Source organism: Cupressus sempervirens, chromosome 9 (assembly GCF_028749045.1).
Source record: "Cupressus sempervirens isolate cs-2001-9-10 chromosome 9, ASM2874904v1, whole genome shotgun sequence".
Classification (NCBI taxonomy): domain Eukaryota; kingdom Viridiplantae; phylum Streptophyta; class Pinopsida; order Cupressales; family Cupressaceae; genus Cupressus; species Cupressus sempervirens.
In genome coordinates this window covers 441,517,526-441,542,811 of record NC_143126.1, presented here as the reverse complement: position 1 = coordinate 441,542,811, position 25,286 = coordinate 441,517,526, and positions in this window count along the sequence as shown.

Genomic DNA, 25,286 nt, shown 5'->3' with positions numbered 1-25,286 from the left:
CTTACATGGTATCAAAGCCTAGTTTCAATCCTGGGACCTATGTACCATCCAAATATCATAAGGAAAATATGCCATTCTAAGAGGAACAAAATATTCCTTAGTCATACTGTTATATAGAAAGCGACAAAGGTTTACAAGATGTGTCCAATTAAAATGTGGTGGCATTGAATAAAGATAAGGAAGCAATTCTTGATTATCTCTTAGATGATCAACTATCAAAGTACTTCATTTGGGATAGTTCATTGTTGTCAACTATGGTCTAATACCAAATTGACAAATTTGAAAAGACTCCATGAGATCAATCAATGAACCTCCAAGAAATCAAACCTCCCCCCCCCCCCCGCCCCGAAAAAAGATGTTGTTGGCACTTGGTAGCCACTTACCAATTTAGGGCCTATTTCTTAAAGTAATATTTTTGTCTACAGAACCTATAATTTGATTATAGATTGGGAAAGTAGTCAAATAAATAAGTACTTTCAAAAAAATTGGAACCTAATTTGGAGTCCAATTGAGCTCGTACTAAGAATTTTAAGTGGCAAAATTTGGGAATTACGAGTTGTAGAAAAATTCAAGAATAGAGATGTCAAACCACCTGCACCAATGTGTAGATCAAAAAATTCTACCCCAAAACAAAAAAATTGCTCAAAAAAAGGACTTTGTATGAGGGAGATATCATTGTTTGAAAATTGTTGTTACTGTTATTTTTTTGAATTGCCACTATGCCTCCAAAAATCAAATGGCTCTAGATTTTGCCTCAGATGTCCAATTTGGATGAAATAAAATCTGATCTGGGGGTTTTTGGACCTTCTGAATGTGATGCAAATATCTAATTTGCACCAGCAAGCTCCAATCTTCACCTAGAAAAAATCTCTCCTATGGCCATATGGGCAAAAAAAAATTTGGAAAATAATGCAGATCCAAAAAAAAATAGTAGAGATACAGATGAAAAAGAAGATGTTAAAATTAGATCTAAAATGATCATACAAATTTTGCAAGTTGGTCCTTCGAGTGTTAGTTTGCAAAAAAATTTGCCTCACAATTGACTTTAGCCTAGGGTAGGCAACTTTATAGCCAATTTTCACCGAATCAGCATTTCGAACTCAATGGTGAGGTCAGATCTAACTCTAGATGCTCCCAATTTCTACAGTACTCTAGATTTAGGCTAAGGTACTGAAGAACCAGTGGTCTCAAATGGCTATGTGATGAGGAAGTCTCCAAGAGCTTTACTACCATGTAAGAATTTGGTATAGCTTTGATACCATGTAAGAATTTGCCTAAGGGAAAAATTCACCCAAGAACTAAGAACTCAAATACAAGCACAACTATAGACCAAAATTGGATATGATCAATTAATCAGAGTATGTCTTAATGCATTTCTCTGTTCAGTATATGATGTTCAAACACACTAGGAGTGCCTATATATAAAGGCCTCTCAGGAAGCACCTAGAATGTCTCTAGAAACAACCAGGAGATAAGATAAGCATTGACAACTAAGAACACACCTTATCCAATATTCTAGATGAGTGGATAAGATTAAGAAGGTTGTAGACACCATGTTCTTAATTAGTGTGCTAACTCCTATGTTGTAGACACCATGTGCATAAAAGAGGTGTAGACTCTTGTGTTGTCAACATGACAACTCACAAGAGTGCACAAACTCCTAGGTGACTAATAAATAAATAATATTAAATATGAATTAACCTAAGTAAACTTAAGTAAGTGTAAATAGTAAATACTTATTTACACCAACACTATTGATAAGGTTTCCTAGCTTGAAATAGTTGTCTTTTCAAATTTAGCAGCTCATTGTTAAAGGTTTGCATCAAGTTCATAATCTTTAGTTGACTATTCTTAATCTCCTGCAGCTCATGCAAAGGGCCTGCTACAACTATTTCTTGGCTAGGAATGACAAGTAAGGCATTAAAAGGCAGGATTGCTAATGGAAAATTTGGTTGAATATCTAGGAAAATAGGCATTGGAGGCCTAGTTGCTATCTTTCCTATTTGAATAAGATTACTCTCTAAATTAATAGAAAAATCATATTCTTGAGGCAGTGAGACACCTCCCATTGATTAGATCATCACAAAAATATCACTATTTAAGCTTCTCAAAAAATATAGAAATGCATGGTCTGCTAAAGGTCTTACCAAGACAGGTATTCTAATCAAAATCTTTTGGAATCAATTGTTAAAGTCCATCATTTTTGAAGGATTTGAACAAATATGCAAATCAAATCCATGAAGCCCTCAAATATCTACATGTAGAAAACCTATCATAGAGAAGAAAAAGACAAGAAGAGGCAAGGGTTTTCTCTGAAAAACATGCAAATTGTATATTTAGATGAAGAAAAGATGATTAAATTACAAAGAGATCAATCCTTATGAAAGGAGATTGAAACTCAAAAAGGGCAACCTAATAAGTTACAAAGGTTAACCTAAAGGTAAAAGTTATTTAATAATTATTAATCAAGTATTAAATAGAGAAAGAAAAAATGCATAAAGAGAAATCTTAAGAAGGGAGAAAAGGTAATTTAATTAATGAAATTAAATTAACATTTTCTCTAACACCCCCCCTTAAGATGAGCAACAATGTAGAAAGAGCAAGGAAACTACAATGCAATGTTGAAATAAAACTTGGGTCCTAGCAACAAGGCCTGATAAGGTACCCAATCACAACAAAATCTCTATGAAATAGAAAAAACCCAATGGGAAAAACTCTACTCGAAAAAGAGATAGCTGAAAACCTAGTGAAGGACTATAGAAGCCTCCAATTAGAAGAATGTTCCAAAAAATAGGAACAAAGAGTGATCATGAAGAAAACCACAGAAGCATGTAGAAGCTGCAAACTCTATCAAAAAGAAACTAATGATTTTTAGAACCTCCTCTAAAATAGAATCTGACTAGGTAGAGAAGACTCTAATCTACATCGAATTAGGAGGCAAACAAAGGCAAACAACTAAACTCAAAAATATAGATGGCATAAAACACCAAAGCATGAAGAGTTGATCAATCGAACCAAGGAAGCATGAGAAACAATAGGAACCCACCCTAATGCAGATAAGTGTGAGGTGACAAGCAACTAAAAAAGTAGGCCAAAAGAATTGCATGTCAAGGAACCACAATCAAGATGCACGAAAGAGTACATAAGTGTGTACTAAGGTGATCAAACTCAAACACATCATGAGGCTAATGTCAAGGAAGGGACAATCACTGGACAAAGGAAGATGGCAAGCAAAGAAAAACATCAACCTCCCAATGGCACTTTATCAAAGTAGTACATGTACAATAGGGCACAAGACATAATGAATCCAAAGAATACAATAATTTGTACAAGTATCCTTAGATGACACTACTTGAATTAGAAGGTAAAACAAGGCAAACAACTAAAATGAAAATATTGATGCAATATGGCACTCTATCTAAGTATTTGCATTAATATACTTACAAATGATATCAACAATGATCACAAAGGGCAAAGAGTTGATACAATAGGTAGTACAACCCAAAACAAGAGATCCCATGCCATGGAGATGATCCTAGACCTGAAACACCCAAGATATCCACCATAGTGCAATCAAGCAAAAAACATGATAGAAAGAGATTGGAGCAGAATCTAGAAGAAATTATAGCATTTCTTAAAAGTGGACAGAATGAACTTTCCAAAAATATAATATTTTCAAAAAATGGAGATGAGACACTCAAGATATGTCCTCCAAAGTGAAAAACTAAACATTCAGCTTTGACTGCCCAAATTGGAAACCAAACTACATCAAAATCAAAAAAATCTTGATCCATCACTTCACCTCAGAACTAGCTTTCTGGCACTTCTTTTGGATTGAAAAAATACATTTGAATGCTCAAGTTACTGTGAACAAACTGACAGCGCCCCTGTATGAGCAACAAAAAAATTAATTTTTTTAATAAAAAAATAATAATAATTAAAAAAAAAAAAAAAAAGTGGCCACCATTAAGTGGCGGCAGAGCAATGCTTTGGGTGGCAGAGTTGCGACTAAAGTGGTGGATAGGAGATGGGCTAGAGGAGGGAGGATAGGGTCACATCAGCACTGTTGGTGGAGCCACTACAAAGCCATTGCAAAGTCATTGGGCAGTCCACTAAGCAATGACCTTAGTGGTAACCATAGTGGTTCTATTGTGGCTAGTTGATCATGGCAGCACAAAACCACCTAATTTTTAATTTTTTTGTATTTTTAAAATTTTTGTGTCTCAAACTACGTGCAAAGGTCATATGGACCTACCAAGCAAAAACATTTTTGCCTTCCAAATCAATGTTGTCCCAAATGGACAAACTTTATATGCAAAAAGTGTTTTTGATGCCTTCTAGATCCATCTGTGAAGTTTGTTTGGCCTCAAACTGCTCTGAAAATTAGTGACCCTCCTATTTTCTCAAGAAATACCCAAAAAAACTCCAGATCTAATCCATCAAACCCTCATTGTCCTTTTTCTCCAAATAACGAACAAGTTATAGCAGATCTAGCTCTAATACCATGAAGGATTTGAGAAAATATGCAAATCAAATCCACGAAGCCCTCAAATACGTGCACATAGAAAACCTATCATAGAGAAGAAAAAGACAAGAAGAGGCAAGGGTTTGCTCTAAAAAACATGCAAATTGTATATTCAGATGAAGAAAAGATGATTAAATTACAAAGAGATCAATCCTTATAAAAGGAGATTGAAACCTGAAAAGGGTAACCTAATAAGTTACAAAGTGTAACCTAGAGGTAAAATCTATTTAATAATTACTAATTAATTATTAAATAGAGAAAGAAAAAATGCATAAAGCAAAATTTTAAGAAGGGAGAAAAGGTAATTTAATTAATGAAATTAAATTAACCTTTTTCTCTAACAATTTGTTCTTTGGGAGCATGCTTTATAGTTGTGAGCTTCTCTACAAGAGACAAGTGGTTTGACTTATCTTTGAAATGCCTTGTTAGAATATCTCCTAGGGCATCCCATGAATCAATAGAGCCAATAGCTAGACTGTTGAACCATTCTAAAGCTTTTTCCTATAATGAAGCTACAAGAAGCTTAATAGAAACATCTTCTCTATGATATGGTGAACATTGCACAATGTTGCAACATCTTTGATATGCTTAAATGCATGGTTTGAGTTTCTCCAGTAAAAGTTTAAATGCATGGTTTGAGTTTCTCCAGTAAAATTTGGTAAACTCTTCAAGGCAACCAAAGGTATGTCATGATGTTGCACAAAATTCAAGAGGCTTCCTTGATTGAAAGGAACAAATATAAACCTTCTCGCCATTTGGGTGCATGTGTATGTTGTTGCTAAAAAGGAGCCTTGATCGAGGCTTTTTGATGTGCAAAACCACTTGTACTTGCTATTGTAGCACTTGCACCTTCTATTTTTATAGTTGAATTAACAGATATATCAGGTTCAAAAGGATTAATCCTTAAAGTTAGACTTATTGTATGCCTTGTAATTCTTTCACTTGATTAATTTCTTCTCTTGTAAACACAAATATTAGGTGTTGAAAGTTGTATCTTCTTGATTGGTTTATTCTTGAAAAGAGTCCTCCCACATTTTTTTTGGAGTTTTTAGCTATAAGTAGTTAAAAGTGGTGGAACTTCTGGCTTGAACCTTTCTCATAAAATTTAGTAAAAACATTGATCTCTTTATAATAGAGTCACCTAGATACACAAAAATACCTCCTGAGCTATTGGAGACTTTATCATTTGTGTATCAGAACAACAAATCTTTGGAAAACTAACATGAAGCCCCATTGGGCATGCCAAAATTGTTAACTATAGAAATTGCACCCTATTTCAAGTATCAAAATACTAGAGATTTTTGGAGAACATGGGATCTATTAAAAGGTGTGGGTGACCAATACCTAGACTAAACCTTTGGATTCTAGGTTGGTTCCTATTGGATTTGTAATGGTGTATCACTTAATAATAGGTTACTAGAAATGAAACTCATGACAAAAAGGAATAAGAAATATTGGTAATAAATAAATGAATAGGTAAAATGGTGATACACCAAAAGGATTGTGATTAAAATAGTATTTCCTTGAACACAAGTTGGAAACTATTAATAATTGATAAAATAATGTAATTTTTGACACATTGATCTGCACATAAGTATTTCAAAAAAAGACCAAATACTTCAAAGTATTGAAAGGAACCTAATCAAATTTAACACATGCAACAAACTCGTAAAACATTTGACCTATATAGAACAATGACAGTCATGAAAAGATGCTTAATAAGACAAATCTTAAAGGTTTCAAGATAAAGACTATAAGAGATATCAATCATCAATTTGCATACAAAGACATGACACCAAAAATAGATCCCAAATGCTCAATATATTTCTCCAAGGTTTTGAAAATACATTTCCAATCTAAAATAATACTAAAGATACAATGAATAACAACCAAAGGTCTCTTCTCAATGCTAAATACCTTTTCAAGTACAAGTGATAGAATATATAAAAATCCATCCTTAGTGATCAATAAACACTTCCCAAGAAAGAGGAACCACCATGGGTCAAGCAGAAATAAAATCCCCCTCAAAAAGGTCCTCAAAATGATCAAAATAGTATGTTTAAGTGTATCAAACTATTTTTCCATAATGACAAGTCAAAATGGACTCTTAGAGTTCCTAAAAAGACTCAAAACAACATTAAAACTCAAACTACATCTGAAAATATAAGAATCTGTCTTGACACCTAGCAGTAATTAGTTGACACCACTACACCTTGTGACTTAATCACCACAAATATTTCTTCTTGTGACTCCACTAGAATCCACATGGTGACCTCCTTGATTAAGACTTCTTCAATTCTTTTATATCTCTTTCCTTTTCATGTTTCATTAATAATGCATTCCTATTTTAGCATTAATAAATTGATTTATAACTGATCAATCAATTGAACACTAATTACAAATTTGAAATCTAAATGAATCATTAATAATAATATTAAGACCTACATATAACCCTCTCTTGACCAAGTAAAATAATTTCATCTAGCATATGTAATTTTTTTTTAAAACTTCCTAACGCGACCCTAAACTTTAGCATATTAATTTTATAAATATTATTATTTATGCTAACAAGGGACCTAATTTTTTTTTGAAAGCCTTAATAAAAGGCATGAATTGCAATAAGACAAAACAATCAAACACTTGGTCCTATAATGTGGGAATATGTTGGTCATACGTATGGAATGAGAACCCTAAAATTTAAGAAAAAAACCTCCTTCGTTGCATTCAACCTTCATATGTGACTTTGATCTTTTTGTCAAGGCTCGAGAAGATGAGCTTGTTGTGGCTAGGGTTTTCTACAGAGCTTTGGTCTATTACCATGACTAAGATTGTGATGTGTAATAGAAGCCATAACTTTCTATGGTTTTTTCCTTTCTTATGTTTGGAGCCATTATGGTTATGTTTTTTGCTTTTCCTATTCTGGATGTCATTATGGAGTGGTTGCAACTAATATCATGTTTGAACACAATGAGAAAAGGAAAATATGAGGGTTTTTTTCCTACTATGTCTGGATGGACATTGTTTTTTGACATGTTTGCAAGGGTTTTCACTTATAGTTGTAAGTTGAGATTGTTAGTATTGGAAGTTTAAAATTTTATTTTCCCTTTGCAAAAAAATGTGACTCTTTTTATGTTATTTTGTTCATTTATCTGTTGAACTGGGTAAGTAATTTTTCACAGCTTTTCAAAAGTCATCTCTTTTAAGAAGTCAATGACTTTATTATTATGGAAAAAAATGCTAGAATTTTTTCTTTTTGATAGAGCCACCATTTTTTTTTTCTATAAAAGATTAGCTCTAACCCTATTTCTAGACATGTCTCTTGAGTATTCACAAAAAAATGCATTCTTTTGTCAAACACTTGTTGTCAAAAGTTTCTATTATTGATTTGCAAAACATCACTTTCGATTGATCAAGTTATAAAACTCGAGAGGTTTCTTCTCAACATCCTTGGTTGTACTTTTTAGTTGCTTATTTTCATTACTTTTCTTGCTACAAGCTATCCTAGCACATTGATTTTGGATCACTTGTATTATTGCACTCTTCTCCCATAATGTATGACTATCACACACATACATACATTTTCCAGACTAAAAAATAAATAAATTTCACATATTTTAAATAGGCCTCTGGTTGTTCACATTGATTTTATTAATTTAATTCATGCTATGGTGGTTTTTTGAATGAAATCCTACAAAATAGTTGACAATGAACTCATTTATGCATTCTGGTTCAAGAATGATGCATCCATACTTCAACTCTTACTCTATTTCTCATATAGACACTTCTATTTTTTAGTACGTTAGTTGATTTCTATAGCTATTTAAACCAACTATGTTTTCTATGAGAAATTTGCACTTCCTAAACACCCCTACTCAGATACTTGGGTACATCATTATTCCTCTCACTATTTGAAATGTGTTACACTTTTCCCATGTAGCTTCTTCTTTCTCTCTGCTCAAAAATCTGAACTGGTATTTTTAATATAGAATTAAAGTTTTTGTGCCTCTTCTTGTTTAATTTTATTATATTATACTAAATCTTATACATCAGCTTCATATGTCCTGTCTCTGAGAAGTGCACCAAGATCAATAACCCTCTTGGGAGCCTATGGTTTTATCCGTATACTTATTAGATACATGACTCTGCATAGTAAGAAAAGAAGTTAGCAATAAAAAGTTTTGATATGATTGCTTGCTTCCTTTACTATTGATATATGTTCTTATTTTATGAAAATGCATAGCATCTTAAGAATATGAAGGTGAAGGAAAGGTGAGATACTAGCATTGCTTAGATCCATTAAATCTAACATTTTCCCTCTTATCATGTAGAATTTGGAGGCTTGGGGGCAATGGGATGTGGAACAATAGTTGGGAATGAGGAGACACAACTTGACTAGTCATTACAGGCAATGACTAGTGCCCATGATCCTTTCCTAACTCTTTTAATTATATCATGTTATTTATTTTCAAAGAGTAGGAACTTATAGAAATAGTCTAGGGGCTACTTTCATGGTCAATTGTGTGAGACATTTTGCTTTCAACTTTTAAATCACTTCATTGTTCAATGATTTTAAATATCAATTATATTGCTATGATGAAGAATACAAGGAGATTATCTATTCATTTGGCACATAATGAACATGATCTCAATATGTGTGAATTGAATTAAGATGTAAAATGCTTATGCAATTGTATGAAACCTTTGCAATTCATTAGGACTAAATTTTTACATGAGTAAAAATTTTAGTAACAACTACCACATAAATAATACATGTATCAAGTGACACAATTAAAATGCATTTCACAATACAAGTAACATATCTAAATTAAAGAATGAATTTAATCTAATTGCACACTTAAAAATTTCATTTACAAATAAAATACATCACAATGAGGTTTTAATCTCTTCAATAGATTAAACCTTTTCTTTCATAATTTGCACATAGGTTTAGCCCTAATTCTTCAATTAATACCATGGTTTCTTCCCTTCACACTAAAATTGAGCATTAATAGTACAAGGAAAAATTGCATACATATATCAAATCAACATTAAATAATTAAATATAATATTCAACTTACATAATTCAAATTCAAATAACCTTTTGTTTCTAAGATAATTTTCATACATAGTACTTGCAAAATTATAACTGTCATGCCCAAAATAACGAGTCAAAAACACATGGAAGTTTTTTTTTTAAAAATTAATTAATCTACTAAGTTATTACTAGTTTGATTAAGGATACACATAAGTCACATTAGGATTGCTAGAGTTCCATATTATATTTTGTGTTTTAGTTCTATCACCTAGTTGAACAGATTACATCTTTTGAGAATGTTCACCAAACACCTTAAGACTAGTGAAACTTTTAAAATAGGTTATGATCATGGAAATATTGATTATCCAAATTATTTGAGATGTTCATTTTCATAGGTCCATATAATGTTAAAAATTTCATCCGACTGAGCCTTAACCAATTCACAATTGATCTTGGTTACATTAAATTTCATCAAAACTACAACTGTGGAGATTAAATTTACTAGGTTATTAGACATATTTACATATTTAAAACTAGTACTCAAATGTTTAAAAATAATTTTATCCCCCTTTTAAAACTATACAATTCCCTATCTTTCAAAAATAAATGACAATGTATCAATTCTCAATTTTAAGAACAAAATTAAACTTTAATCTAACATTCCAATTTTCTAATCGATTATTTTAAATAATTGACTAAACAAAAATAATAATAATCAAGCCTACCAACCTATTCTAATACTTTAAAAAATCTAATACACATATACTAATTCTATCTTATTTTCACATGATATCATTATAGCTTAATTATTCTAACTTACCCAATATAATTTTAATCAAACAAAATATTAAATAATATCACAATTAAATAAAATTGGTAACAAATAAAAAAATGTAAATCTAACTAATTCCACATTTCTTATTTTAACATTAACTGATAAAAACCACTCAAAACTAAGCATACCATATACCTTTTTAAATAAAAAAAATTAAATTACTTTCTAACTTTAACATTTAATAATAAATATACAAACACATTGCTCTCCAATCTTGCAACTCTTTTTTATTTTGAATTTTGAATGATGGCAGGCCCTAAGCCTATGGATTCACCACTGTGCTCGAACCTGCAACTTGTGCTTGTAGTGTGTAGGGACTTGGAGGACTTGCAAGATGGTTGTGGGTCCATTGGTGTTGATGGGTTGACTTTTGCTGACACTACTACTTTGGGCAGTGGAAGCACTATTGGTTGTCCACTAGAAGGTGGCAAAAGCTAGATGATGAATCACTGTCAGGGTGGAAGAATGTGCTGGTTGGCACCTCGAAGGCCAATTTCCCTATGGAGAATCCCAAGATTACCCGTGGTCAGGAGGGTCCTGTGATATCCCTCCTTGATAGTGTGGTGGAAAATGTGACCTCTGGCTTCAAACTTTGTGTTGTTGGCAGATTTGTCGCATTTCATCCCACTATTGAGATGGTATGTAAATGGGTGAGTTAGTAATGGAAGGTCAAAGGTGTAGGGCCCATTTACCATTGCACCAAAAGCCATGACTGTTAGTGAACATGGAACACCACATAATTAACCACATGTGGGCAGGGGAGCGCATCGCATCACCCAACAATCTCCCCCTCGAAGCGCATACCAGGTGCTTATGCGGGTCGGGATGGCACCGGGGAGATTTGAACCCATGACCAGGCCAAAACCAGGCTCTGATACCAATTGTAGGGCCCATTTACCGTTGCACCAAAAGCCATGACTGTTAGTGAACATGGAACACCACATAATTAACCACCTGTGGGCAGGGGAGCGCATCGCATCACCCAACAAAAGGAAGCATAAGTGTTTTTGCTATGCCTAGTGGTCTCTTTTGTTTCAAATTTACCATGGAGGAGGATTTCAACTTTGTTCTCTCTAATACTTGGTATTATGGGAAGCACTGTCTTACCCTAACAAAATGGCATCTGAGCTTTGATGCTAGCATGGAGTTGAACAAACTTGCCCCAGTTTAGGTTAGGTTACCTAGACTCCCCCTTGAATTTTGGGATGAGAAGATCTTAAGGTTGGTGGGGAATTATTTTGGTCATTTTGTCATGGCAGATAAAGTGACTTTGTAAAAAACATGGCTGGTTTATGCAAGGTTATGTGTGAATGTAGCTCTGAATAGAGCACTCCCCACTGTAGTCACATTGAGGACTAAATGGGGCAAGAAAATTTAGCCTATAGAATATGAGAATGCTACATTGTTCTGCCAAAGATGTGGTCAATTTGGACACCTTATCATGGATTGTAAAGCCCAAATGTAGAAAGACAAACAAAAAGAGGGCTCTCCATGGATTATTATTGAGTCCTTGGATGAAACTTTAGGGATATCTAAAAAGGTGGTAGAGACTCCTCCTAAGGCTACTCCCACTATGCTTCCCACTCTAGAAAAAAGTTTGGACCCTAGGGGGGAGTAGTTCTGGAGGACAAGATGAATTTAGAGGAATACCCTTTCAGAAGGGATTTAGAGGAACTACTAGGCTCACCTAAGGAGAGGCCTATGGCTAGTGTGTTACTGGAGGAAGGTGAAATAGACATGACCCACCCTCTCCTAGGATCTCGAATAATCTAGAAGGGTGATAGCCAGCAGGAAAGTCTATTTACAGGATGTGACACTATGGTAAAAGTATGTACCCCTTTGAGGATGGTTAAAGCCTCCCCAGTTGAGATTGTTGCAAAAGTAATGGAAAGTATTGAGAAGGTGGAAAAGGAGCTTATCCCTATCTCACCATAGGAGGAGGATAATAGGGAATGGGAAGTCTAGAAGAAGAAGAGGAAGGGGGGGGGGGACTAGATGTTGGTACCTCTAGGATAGCTAGAAGACCATCTAGCAGAGCAACTAGGACAAAGCAAATAGCTAGCAATGTGGCTAGTGGTAAGAAACTTACACTGGAGATAGTTACCAAAGGTAAGAAATGAAATTCCTTTCTTGCAATTTGAGGGGGTTAAATAATCCCTAGAAGCAATATGCTCTAAAACAATTGATTTTTTAGAAAAAAGTTGACTATGTCTTAATACATGAGACTAAAATGTCTTGTGCTAGTTTTGATAAAATAGCTAGTTATATTTGGCTGAGGGCTGGGTATTTACATATGGATGTTGATGGAGCTTTGGGGGGCATTTACACCATGTGGAATCCAAACTCTATGAAGGGTACTAAGGTCTGGAAGGAAATTTTTTTTATCATTACTAACTTCCAATCTAGTAGCCAATATTGGGGGTTGATCAATATCTATGCCTCTAATAGCAGACTTGGGAGGAAGGAAACGTATGATAAACTAGTTAGGATTTTTGAAACTATAACGGATGAGTAGCTGATGTGTATGGGAGATTTTAACACCCCCCTTTACCATTCAGAGAAACTAGGTGGTAACAGAGAATGTCCAGAAAGTTTGCAAGACCTCAATGACTTCATGAGTAGGTTGGACTTTATGGATGTGGAGTTGAGAGGAAACCCATATACTTGGACTAATAATAGGAAAGAGAAGGACCTTATTTAGGTCAAGCTAGATAAATTATTGGTGACAGGGAATTGGGATAGACTAGGGAACTCCCACCTTGAGAATCTTCCTAGAATTGTATCAGACCACTCCCCTATATTATTCCATTGGGAGGATGGTTTTAAAGGCAGAAAAAAACCTTTCAGATATGAAATAATGTGGAAATCTCACCTAGAATTCAAAGAGAAAGTTCAAGATTGGTGGAATATAAGGATAGATGGTACTACAATGTATAGACTTACCCAAAAATTGGACAATATTAGGACAAATGTCAGGGTCTCAGCTCAGAGTTCATTTGGTGACTTATTCAAAGTTAAAGGTGAAGTAAAGGAAAAGCTCAAAAAACTCCAAGGAGAAACTATAGGAGGGACCAACCTAGATGGTGCAACTTAGGAAGAGGACGAGTATAGAAAAAAGTGGAAGGATATCCTATTGAGGGAGGAAATTTTTTGGAAACAAAGATCAAGAATCCAATGGCTTAAGGAAGGGGATACGAACACTAATTTCTTTCACTGGTCACCCTCTAACCATAAAAGAAGAAACACAATCAATAGGCTAAATAATGAAGGGGGAAGGGTCTTAAAAGAGCAGGAGGAGATGGGAAGACATGTAGTGGAACACTATAGTAGAGCTTTTGTTAAGGACAATTTTTTAGGGAACCTGGTAATCAAAAGAAGCTTCATTAATTCAGTCCCACAGATACTTGATGTGGAGGAGAATAACTAGATTCTTGGTAATATCACTGAGGAGGAGGTGAAAAGTGCAATGTTTTCTATGAAATCTTATAAGGCTCCAAGCCCAGATGGGTTTCCTTTGGCATTTTTCTAGCATTTTTGGGAGGTGGTTAAATCAAAAGTGATTTGGGCCACTAGGGAGTTTTTCAGAATTGGTAAGTTGCTAAGGAGGATTAACAAGACCTGTATTGCTTTAGTTCCTAATATCCCTACTCCTTTGAGCCTGCTTGACTTTAGACCTATAAGCTTATGTAATACTATTTATAAGATCTTTTCCAAAGTTTTGGTGAACCAAATTAAGCCTTTCTTGGAAAGAATAATTGGTAGCCTTCAAAAAGGATTTTTTCTAGGAAGACAGATATTGGACGCGACTATAACCACACATGAGGTTATTCATTCTATGGAGAAAAACAAAATATCAAGGATGGCATTCAAATTGGATATTTCCAAAGCTTATGATAAGGTCACTTGGGAATTCCATCAGGATGTGCTGGAAAAAATGGGATTTAACAGTAAGATTATAAACTTGATCATGATGACGGTTGGTTCAGTGCAATATTATGTCCTTCTTAATAGTTCCCCCTGGGGAAACTTTGTTGCGGAGAAAGGTTTAAGATAGGGTGATCCACTTTCTCCCTACCTCTTTATTATGGTTGTTGAAGTCTTAGGGAAGTCATTCTATAAATTAGTGAGTATGAGCTATGTCAAAGGGGTTAAACCTACTACTATTGCTAAAATTGGGTTCATTCAATGGTTTTTTTATGACACTTTCCTATTTGGAGAATCTTTAATAATGGAGGTAGAAGCTTGGAAGATGATACTTCATAATTATGAAGAAAGTTCAGGGAAGCAAGTGAATTGCCACAAGAGTAAGATTTATTTCTTTAATACTGAAGCCTCATTACAAAGGAAGATAAGGAACATTCTGGAATACCAATTAGCTAGCCTCCCAAATACTTATCTTGGATTACCACTTACTACTAAGGAAGTGACTAATGACTTCTGGAACATGATAGTGGAGAGAATTTAGAGGAAGCTTTTAGGATGGAAAGGGAACATATTAAACAATGTTGGAAAATGACAGCTCCTCTCTGCTACTCTTTAGGGAATCCCTATTTACTTCTTATCCATTTTCAAAATTAATCAAAACATTGTGGAGAAAATTGAGAGAATACAAAGGAATTTCCTTTGGTCGAGGACAGTGGAGAAAAATAAATTGAGTTTAGTTATTTGGGAGGAGGTGTGTAAACCAAAGATTAAGGGGGGGTTGGGTGTAAGAAGGCTTTGGGACCTTAACAAAGCTCTCCTTATGAAAATTTTCTGGAGATTGGCTGAAGAAAATACTGATTGGGGTAATATCATGAAAGCTAAATATTTGTCTAATACCTCATTGAAGTGGAATCTATTTAGTAATGACCTTCCAAGAGGTTCAAAAATATGGTAGAATATTGTTAGAAATAGAGGTTTATTAAGAGAAGGTTTGAGGTGGATTGTGGGGAATGGTTTCAATATCAGATTTTGGGAAGACAGGTGGATGGATGGGAAACTATTGGTCTTTAGTAAATTCAGAAGATTAATATGATTACTTAAAGAAAATGTTGGGGGGAAATTCAGAGATGATATTGATCAGGAGAGGAGGTGGAAGAAGCTTTATAAGGAAGATTACTCCCAAGAGGATATTCTTCTCCTCAAGGAGTTGGAAGAGTTGATAAAGGAACAAAGACTCCCCCTACTACCTCAGGAGGACACTACGGCTTGGGAATTAACTCCAAGTGGTAACTTCACTATAAAATTAGCATACACATTTAGGTTTAGTAAGGACCCATGCCCAACATTTTGGCATAAGGTATGGATTATTGAACTTATTCCTAAAATTAATTTCTTTTGGTGGACAGCTCAGCATGGTAAAATCTTAACTTTGGACAACTTGAAAAGAAGGGGTTTTTCTATAACAAATCGTTGTTGTCTTTGTAAAGAAAAGGAAGAAAGTATTTCCCACCTTTTCTTAGAATGCTAGTATGCTTTAGGGATTTGGACTAAGGTTTGGGAAAGATTTGTCTTGGACTACGTTATGAAATATAATCTAGGATAGTTTGTGGAGAATTGGTTTTTCGATGGGAAATTGCTCCACCATATGTTTGCTTGCACATATGGAAAGAAAGAAAGAACATATTATTTAGGGAGGAGAGTAAATCAAAGGATGTAGTTTTTGGAATAATGGACAAATAGTTGAAGGAAAATTTAAAAGTGGCTAAATGTAAAATGCCAAAGGAGGAACCAATTAGAGATGAAAGCCTAGTTGTTGAAAGATGGGGTTTTCATGAGGATTTTTTCCTCTTTGATAACTCAAAAATGATGATGAGATAGCAAAAAATATGGACACCCCCAACCCTAATTCAATATAAATTGAACTTTGACAATGTTGCAAATAGAGGAATAGGAGCGGTGAGAGGAGTTGCAGGACAGAAATGGTCATGTGTTGTTGGTGTATGTAGGAAAGGTGGGAAATGGAAGAAATAATTTGGCTATGTCCATGGCGCTATTATGGGGCCTTTAGCTGACTAGAGAAATGTAAATTAAGGAGTTAACAATTGAGGGGGACTCCAAATTAATCATTGACTTGGTTAAGGGAGTGGCTAGACCAGGTTAGAATATTCAAAACACCATTATGGATATCTAGCAAGTCTTGAATGGAATGGAAATTGTCCACCTGCAACACATCTACAGGGAAGTAAATAAGGTGGCAGATGTGGTGGCTACCATGGGGTTTATTGCAATGGAAATCATGTGTTGGAGGAATTGGGTTGATCTCAATGAAGATATTAAGTTGTTGATAATCATGGAAAGAGGCAGGAATAATAAATGATGATGACTATAAATTTTAAAAGTAGGGCCAAATTTGGCAACATGGTGATAATGTTCGCTAAATTTAACAATGGATTTTTTGAAATAAAGAGAAGATGTGGTTATACAAATGGTAATTAGAGTGATTATGATTTAAGAGAGATGTCCTTTCATAATTATGGTAACCCATTGTGAGTTTCAAATTACTTCCCAATTGGAAGTACAAAAGATATCATTAATCAAGCTATCAAAAAATGTCGGGGTGTGAAAATTATGATTTTATACATTCACGAATCCCATAATAATTTTGCATGGGATTTTGGAGCTCATCAAGCATGGGTCTGAAAATTTTATTTTCTTGTTGTTAAAGGGTTTAAGGTAGAGAGTAGTTGTAGAGAGATTGTAGTTGAGAAAGTTCAAATGCATATTACTGAAGGGGAGCCAAAAATTGGTCAAATAGAGATGGGTGGGGACTTGAATAGGTTGGAACCCACAAAAATTGAGAATTTTAAAGATAGGATGGCCACCTAGTTTCTTCTAAAGGAAGGGGGATTTTTCCCCTGCATGTAGTTGATGGCAGGGTACGACGAGAACTACGTGCTCCAGTTTGTTAATGGATGGAATGATAGAAAGGTCACCATTAATGGAATCACCTTCCAAGTCACTAAGGAAGTGATTGCCATGGAAAATGGCCTCTCAATGAAGGGGAAAAAATGGAGAAAGGTTACCAAAATTATTGATGAGGCTAGTATGAATAACTTCTTCATGAAAGATGAGGAGTTGATTTGTTACAAAGGAGGGTTTAAAAGAGACAAGTTGCACGCCCCATGGGATGATGTGTGCCTGGTCCTTATGAGGTATCTGACACTAGAGGGTAGGTTCGGTGTCTACTATTAATATCATTTCCTTTTGTTAAATCATTTTAGGAATAGGGATTTCATTTCCATCCCCTTTTATCTTTTGCATTCCCTTGAGGATTGGTTGCTAACATTACATAATTCATCAAGGTTTAATCTTTTGCCTCTATCAGTTTCACCTTGGCTTGTGCCCCCCTAGGGTGGTGGTGGTGGATAACTAGTGCCACCACTAGAATTCACCCCCAAGCTCCAGTATGAGCACTAAAATTCACACCCCCCAACCATCCCCTAGTAGGGAACACAAGAAAAAGAAAAAACTTGATATAATAGTAGAACAAAAGGGAAACAAGAAGATAAAAATTGAAAAACCGGTTGAGGGTTTTGGAGAGGATGAAGAGGAGGAGACCAAGGGTAAGGCTAGGAGGAGATCTGGTAGGCTTGCACAATCTTAGGCTAGATGCAAACATAAATTCCTCAAATATCTAGATGAGGAGGTTGAGGAAGATAGTTTAGAAAACAATAATGAAGGAAGGGAGGAGGAAGATAATTCCAATTTCAATAAGGATGATGGAAAGGATGAGGTGGATAAAAGTTTTAACTCAAGGGAATAACTTGGTGGATAATGCTCAGACCCAGGCATCGGCTGGTAATGCTGTGAATACAGAGATCACCCATGTGTTAGCCAACTTTTCCCTCAAAACCATTACCTTTTGTGAAGAGAGCAGCAAGATGGACACTTCCCCCATAACTATTTCATCCCCGGTTAAGGATAATTCTAAGGTTTCCTCTAACCCTAGGGTTTTGCAGGATGAAATCTAGGTGCAGAAAGCTAAGGAAGAAGTTTTAAAGGTGGAAGCAGAGACTAAGGAAGGGATCGAGGTGCTAGAGGAACAGTGTGCTAAATTGGAAAGGAGGGTTAAAAATTTATAGGAAGGGTTTTTAACCTTCTCCAAATTTGGCCTCAAAGTCACACATGCTGCAGCCACCACCCTTCAATTGCTGGCATAGGAAAAGGAGGACACAGGTATGGATATGAAGGACCGCAAGTTGCTCTTCAAGTTCCTTGCTGATGGCTGGGCCTAGATCCTGCTGGACATGAAGGGGAAGGGGAAAAAATAAAATTAATTTTTTTAGTTTACTAGGATCCTTGGATCCAAGACCTTTTATGTTTTACTATTGGTTAAGGTTTTGCTGGTATACAATTGTAATTAAGACTCGAGTTGGCCTATTATGCCAATTTTGGTTAGGTTAAACTTTCGTAGTTTACTAGTTATCTCGGTTTGGTTTTAGCTTAGTTTCTCTTAAACTCTATTGGTTTTTGTAGACATTTGGAACTATGTTGATGTTTAGTTAGTCTTTTGTCTATTGGTGGTTTTTGCTGGTAGTGTGCTAGTTACTAGCTTTTTGCTTGTATGGGCCGATCCCTTTGTTTTGGTCGCTTTTAATTTCAAAAACATTTAATAATAAATTAAGCTCTACTAAAACCTATCAACTAACCCCAAATAAAATATTAAATAAAGCCAAACATCACATTCTACACATAAATTTATTAATACTCTTAACCTTACTATTTTTATTTTTATTTGATGGAGGATTCAAACCTACAAGGAAACCTAGTGAGGAACAAAGTCTTGCTATTAATCCATAATAATAAATTAAATCATACATTACTAACTAAAACTTACCTTACACTAACCAAGTCTACTAAATTCTACTAAACTACCCCTAAACACCTACTAAGTACCTACACTTGGCAAGTGGGACAAGTAGGTTATCCCACCTACTTTCCCCACTTCCCAATACCCACCTACATTTCCCCATAGATGGATCATGGGATGCCTACAATGGTGGGAGAAGTTTGTAAACATTAAATTTGGTTGACTAAAAAAATCTACACTCTTTTAACAAACAAAAGCATGCATCCATTTTGAATAGAGGATGTGGGGTGGGGACCACATGCTGTCCAATCCCCCCCTCTCTCAGTCATATATATATTTTACAATTTATTTTTCTTTAAGTCTTTCCATCCACTTGTAAAAGTGATGATGGGTGACAAGGGATAAGCAATAGGGCAATAGATTTCTATTTAAAATTTGAAAGGAAGATATTTTATTTTATTTTATAATTTCATAACTAATATTTAAAAAGATGTCAAAGATATTAAAAGGAATATTTTTCATAATATGCTCTATTATAAAGAGAATTTAAATTTTTGATGAAAAGGGTAGAGAGCATTTTTTCTCTTAAAGATTAAAAAAAATTCAAGTCTTTTTTTTTCTAAGTGTTGGATTTCCAATTTTATTTAGTTTACATGGCAAGAGGATATTTTTTTTCTAAGTTGAATTATAGTATAGAGTTTGATGTTATGTTGATACATTAAAGTAGGAATATTTCTCTTCTCAACAATTACGAAAATACAAGATGAAATACCATTCATAAAATTGAATTTTCTTAACATGGTTTGGAAACAAATTGCATAACTATATATCACATCATTTTGTCTAATTATCATTAATCACATGAATTCAAAATTTGAACTATAAGAATGCCATAGGAAATGAAAAGCATCATTGCATCCATTTTTTGATAAACCTATACATATAAACTAAATTATAAGAAATATCATATGCAAGGATAATACTCAATTTTTCTCAACATACGTGGACTAGCCACTTCTCATTCATTTTATTCAATCATCTTATTCAAGGAATCCCTTAGGAAAGAACCAGGGAAGAAAACTCAAGATCATAATCATTTTTAGGAAATAAGTATAACAATAACTTTTTACAGAAGGATCACTATCCCAAGGAGAAATCTCCCAACACATTTGAATTGAAAATAACAACTCTAAGTTCCTTCTTGGCTCCATAACAAGGTAGCCACTACAAAATCTACAATTTCATAAAGGTAACCATGGAGAAAATGAAACTGACTAGGAGACAAACATATTTAACACAAAGACACATTCTACCCATTTACTCCCATCCCAATTTTTCACAATAGATTCATCATAAAACCAAACTAGGGAGAAGGTGGATTTTTCCAAGCAAGAGAAGTTGGTTAGAACACCATAACATATACCCTTTCGAGGCTAATATCATATGAACTTCTATTCTTTCACAGATGCCCTTTCGAAGCTAGTATCACAAGAACTTTCGTTCTTTCATTTTTCAATTTTTCTAAAGAACAAACATGGTTTGTATTGATGAGTAGGGGCCCATAAAAACCTACTCTCACCCTCTCCTCATCACGAGGAGAGACTCTACACTACAAGAGCCCAACTGAAGCCCTCCTCCCATACATGGCCACTTCTACCATATTTAAGGGTGAGTAATGCCAACACAACCCTTACCATTTTCCCTCAAAATTCAAAAGTAAAACAAGAAGGAAAACATTGAAAGAAAACCTATTATAATTCCATCCCTAACATGTTCATCATACACATCAACACACATATGCAAAACTTACTTTAAGAAATGAAACACAACATGAAGATATGAGCTTGAAGGATTCTTACCTTTATAATAAGGTTATGAAAAACTAAAATTTGAGAAGAGATTTCTTTCCTTCTCCTTCAATCCTAACTTTGCCTCTAAATCTAGTGGTTGCATGAACAACCTTTCACTCACAAATCTGCCACTAAATAGGCTCCCAACTCAACCACCTACAAAATGCAATAATTCCCCCACTTGACTAAAGGCTTCTAGAGTCTTCTAACTCAATCCTATATTTAAGACAAATTTTATTGTGGATATCAACTTGTCAAACTCATGGTTAAACTCCAATTTTTGCACTAAAGCAAAAATAGGATATTTGAGTGCTCACAAAAGTTAACAAAAGGGGCTAGAGGGGTGGAAAATGCCTCCAACCCATACACATAGCCCCTAGGTACTTATTTTTCATAATTTTTGACCTCTAGGACTATTTAAGGACCCATTAAATTGCTTGAAATATTTAGACTTTCTAAAAATCCTAAGAATGCAAATTTATTACTAAACTTTGATTAGGGTAATTAATCCCAATTACTAACTAATTAGTATTAGATCACTAACTTAGTCCAACTCAAATTTTTAGGTTACTCAGCTAACCCTGATTATCATGCTAAAATGCATATACGAATCATGAGTGTCAAGAGACACTATAAAATCACTGTTACAAAACATTCACACTTAATGATTACAGAATGATACACATTCAATTTACAATACAAATAAAATATGAAACAACGGGGTCTGTGTCTTTCATTAGACTCAACCTTGGTTTTCACAAACTGTACATAGGGTCGAGTTTCAATTCTCCATAAGATTTCTTGGCTAATAATCTTGCACACTCATTTCACACATCAATAGCTTGAGAAAAATCACATGCATATATTTCAAACTCATCTAGATAATCACATAAATCAAAATATCAATCTTTCATATAAATAATTGTTTATCTCATATCTTCTCACATTTAATCATCACTAATTTCATAATCAATATAACATAACTTATTCATTAATTCAAATTAAAATACTAGAATAATCATCATTAGGCATGCATATACCTAAACATCATAAACCTCACCAATGAGGAATACTAAACTATCTAAATGTGTATAACATAACCATCATGGTACCATAATCAACATCCTCATCACCAAGTGAAAACACCTCGTATCATTGTTAGTGCAAATTAATGTTTACATAGTTGAGATAACGTAGTAGTTCTTGAATCACTAAGTATTTAAAACATGAATGTATCATTTGATCTCAATATTCATTAGGACATCTAAAACATAAACCATTACTTCATATCCATTCTAATCTCCTATAATAGATCTAATAGAGAAATTCATATTTGATAAGTGCACACAAGGAGGGACCTTACAATAACATCATGGTATATTCATTAATATCCATTCTTAACTTTTAGAAAAATCATATAACATTCTAAGTTAAATCATGATTTGACTATCATCATCAAAATAAACATTTGAGTCCATATACATACAATCATCAAAGCATATAATCTAGGTCCTAATCTAAACATAATATAAATCATCAAATAGCATCAATAATATGAGTCACCACTAAATCAATCCAAAGTGTACCGAAATCCCAAATCATAAAGTATCAAAATTTGAATGTATCATTAATGCTATGATGGGTCGCATGGGGCCTCATACTTAGCTTGTCCTTCAATTATTTAATCATTTCATTGGTTTCCTCCAAATATTTCTCATGCCTATGCCTTTCCATCTCCTCATATCTACTCTCAATTTGTAAAAAAATTCCTCTAGAGAGTCTATGCTTTGATACAAATTTTTTGAAATAATGGGCACTAAGATGTGGGGAATCAATACTTAAGAAATTCACAAACTTTATCTAATATCCTTAACTTTTCAAAGAAAAACATTCAAAACTATAAAGAATATGACTAAAATGTAAAGTATAAGTGCAATGAACAAATTAACAATACATGCACACACATAACACTTAAGTTTGGTATCATAGAAACCCTTGGTTAGAGGGGGAAACCATGGTTGTAATGACACCCAAAATCTTCTCACTATATTGGAAATATTTCTTTGTTAAGAGATTATAAATTTCCACTTTATAGGTGACTCACCCTATCAGTAGTGACTGATGACCTATTAGAAGTATATCAAGTTCAATTAAAGACTACCCTATTAAAGTATTTCAATCCCACTTATACAATGTTCACCTTATTAAATGATTTACAAATAAAAAATTTTCCAGAGATTATTCGGTTAAGGGATTTAGACATTTGAGACTATTAGGAGTACAATGAGAGAAATTGACATATAGTATGCATTGCTCTATTTTGATTAGATTCTTTATGCTATATCCGTGACCATTAATCAACTTTGTAATCTCTCTACAAATAACTCTATTATTGTGTTGTGCTTCCACAACACACACCCCATTCCTTATTAGGAATGGGGACCCCCTATTCTTTTTTCGAGTTCCTGAATTAACCATTCGAGAATCAAATTTTTTATAAAAGAGTTAGAAAATTGAAAAAAACCAATAAAAAAGTCATAAATTGAAAAATATATTAAAAGTAATAATAATAATAATAATAAAATTTTGGCATGTGCGCACCACCTATGTGGTCCACATCGCGCACCTACGCACCTGCACAGGGGTGCGTCATGCACCCATAGGTGGGGTAGGGTTATAAAAACCCCTGCCGCCCCCCAAAAAATTTCTTAAGCCATTTCATATGCAAGCTTGGAATTTTGTTGGAAATGTGAGAAATATTTCCTGTGGTCCTCCATGCCTGCTAAACTCACACGCATAGTGCCTTATGCCTGTGGTGCTTCATGCACACATGGCACTTCACACCTGAAGTGCCTGGTGCCCATGGTACCTCATGCCCACAGTGCTTCATGCACACACGATGCTTCATTCCTGTGGTGCCTCATTCTTGTGGCACCTCATGCCCGCAGCACTTCATGCCTGTGGTGCCTCATGCCCATGGGGCTTCATGTGTGCATGGTACCTCAAACCCTGTGGTGCCTCAAGTCTACTGCACTTCATGTGTGGCACCTTCTGCCTGCTGCACTCATGTGTGTGGCAGATATTCCATTCCTCGTATGCAACCACTTCACATCCTCCATTCGTGCACCTCCACATCCTCTTCCCACGTAGCCTTGTATGTTCGCGCACCTGCATATTTCTTCCCCCTCCCCTAAGAAACCTAAAAAATAAAAATAAATAAATAAATATAGAGTGAAAAATAGATTCAAAATAAATAAATAAAAGCCCCCAAATTGGGCATTTCATTTTGTTCTTAATGTTTATTTTCTTATCTTTCGTTAGTCAAATTGAAGGCATTTGCATTTTTATTTCCAAGTTTTATCGTTGACATCATGACCATTTTTCTTTGTCATGAAAAGATTAAATGGAATCCACATCCAGAATGGCACCAAAGCATGTCATTTTCAAATTTCAAGGAGTACCTTCAAAATCAAGATTCCATGATGATCACACAAAAATTAGAGATACTAATTTGGGACATACTAACTTAGGAGAATTCCTCAGATTATGCAACAAATTGATGGAGAGATTTGCATTAGTATCCTCACTAATTAGTTATGGTTTGGTGAGCACAACTTCACATCCAGTGTCAATCCAGTCAATAGAACTAATCATGACACTGGCACAACATTTTTTTTCTAAAGAGAGAGAGGTCAAGAGCATCACATGAGAAGTTGTGTTGGACCTACGACCTGACAACATTGAGAGGGTCTTCCATCTCCTAAGAGTAGATGAGTTCATTAGACTCTCATATGAAGCAGTAGAGAGATGGTATAGGGAGAACCAGTAGGAGGTGACAGACATCATACAATCCTCTTACCTCATTGAGAAGCCTCTTCGAGGAAGGATAACAAGAAAAGTGGATATGAATCAAGGATACATGAGGGAGGACATTAGATATTCCATCATCCTTTTGAGCAGAGTCATGGGCTTACCTACAGTAGGCCACCTTAGCACTTTTATGGTCAACTTCATTGAGACCATTAGGGTAGTGAAGATACCACTAGACTAGGCTACCTCACTAAGTGAAAACTTGTGTGAGCAATTGAGGGTAGTAAAAAACAAGAAGAATTTCTATGTGACTTCTTACATGGTATACCTACTCGTAGCTAGGGCAAAAAACTACCCCAATTTGTACAAGAGAGGCAGTATGCAGGATCCTAATGCCTAGCCATATGTAGTCTACCCCCAACTGGTAAAGAATAAGC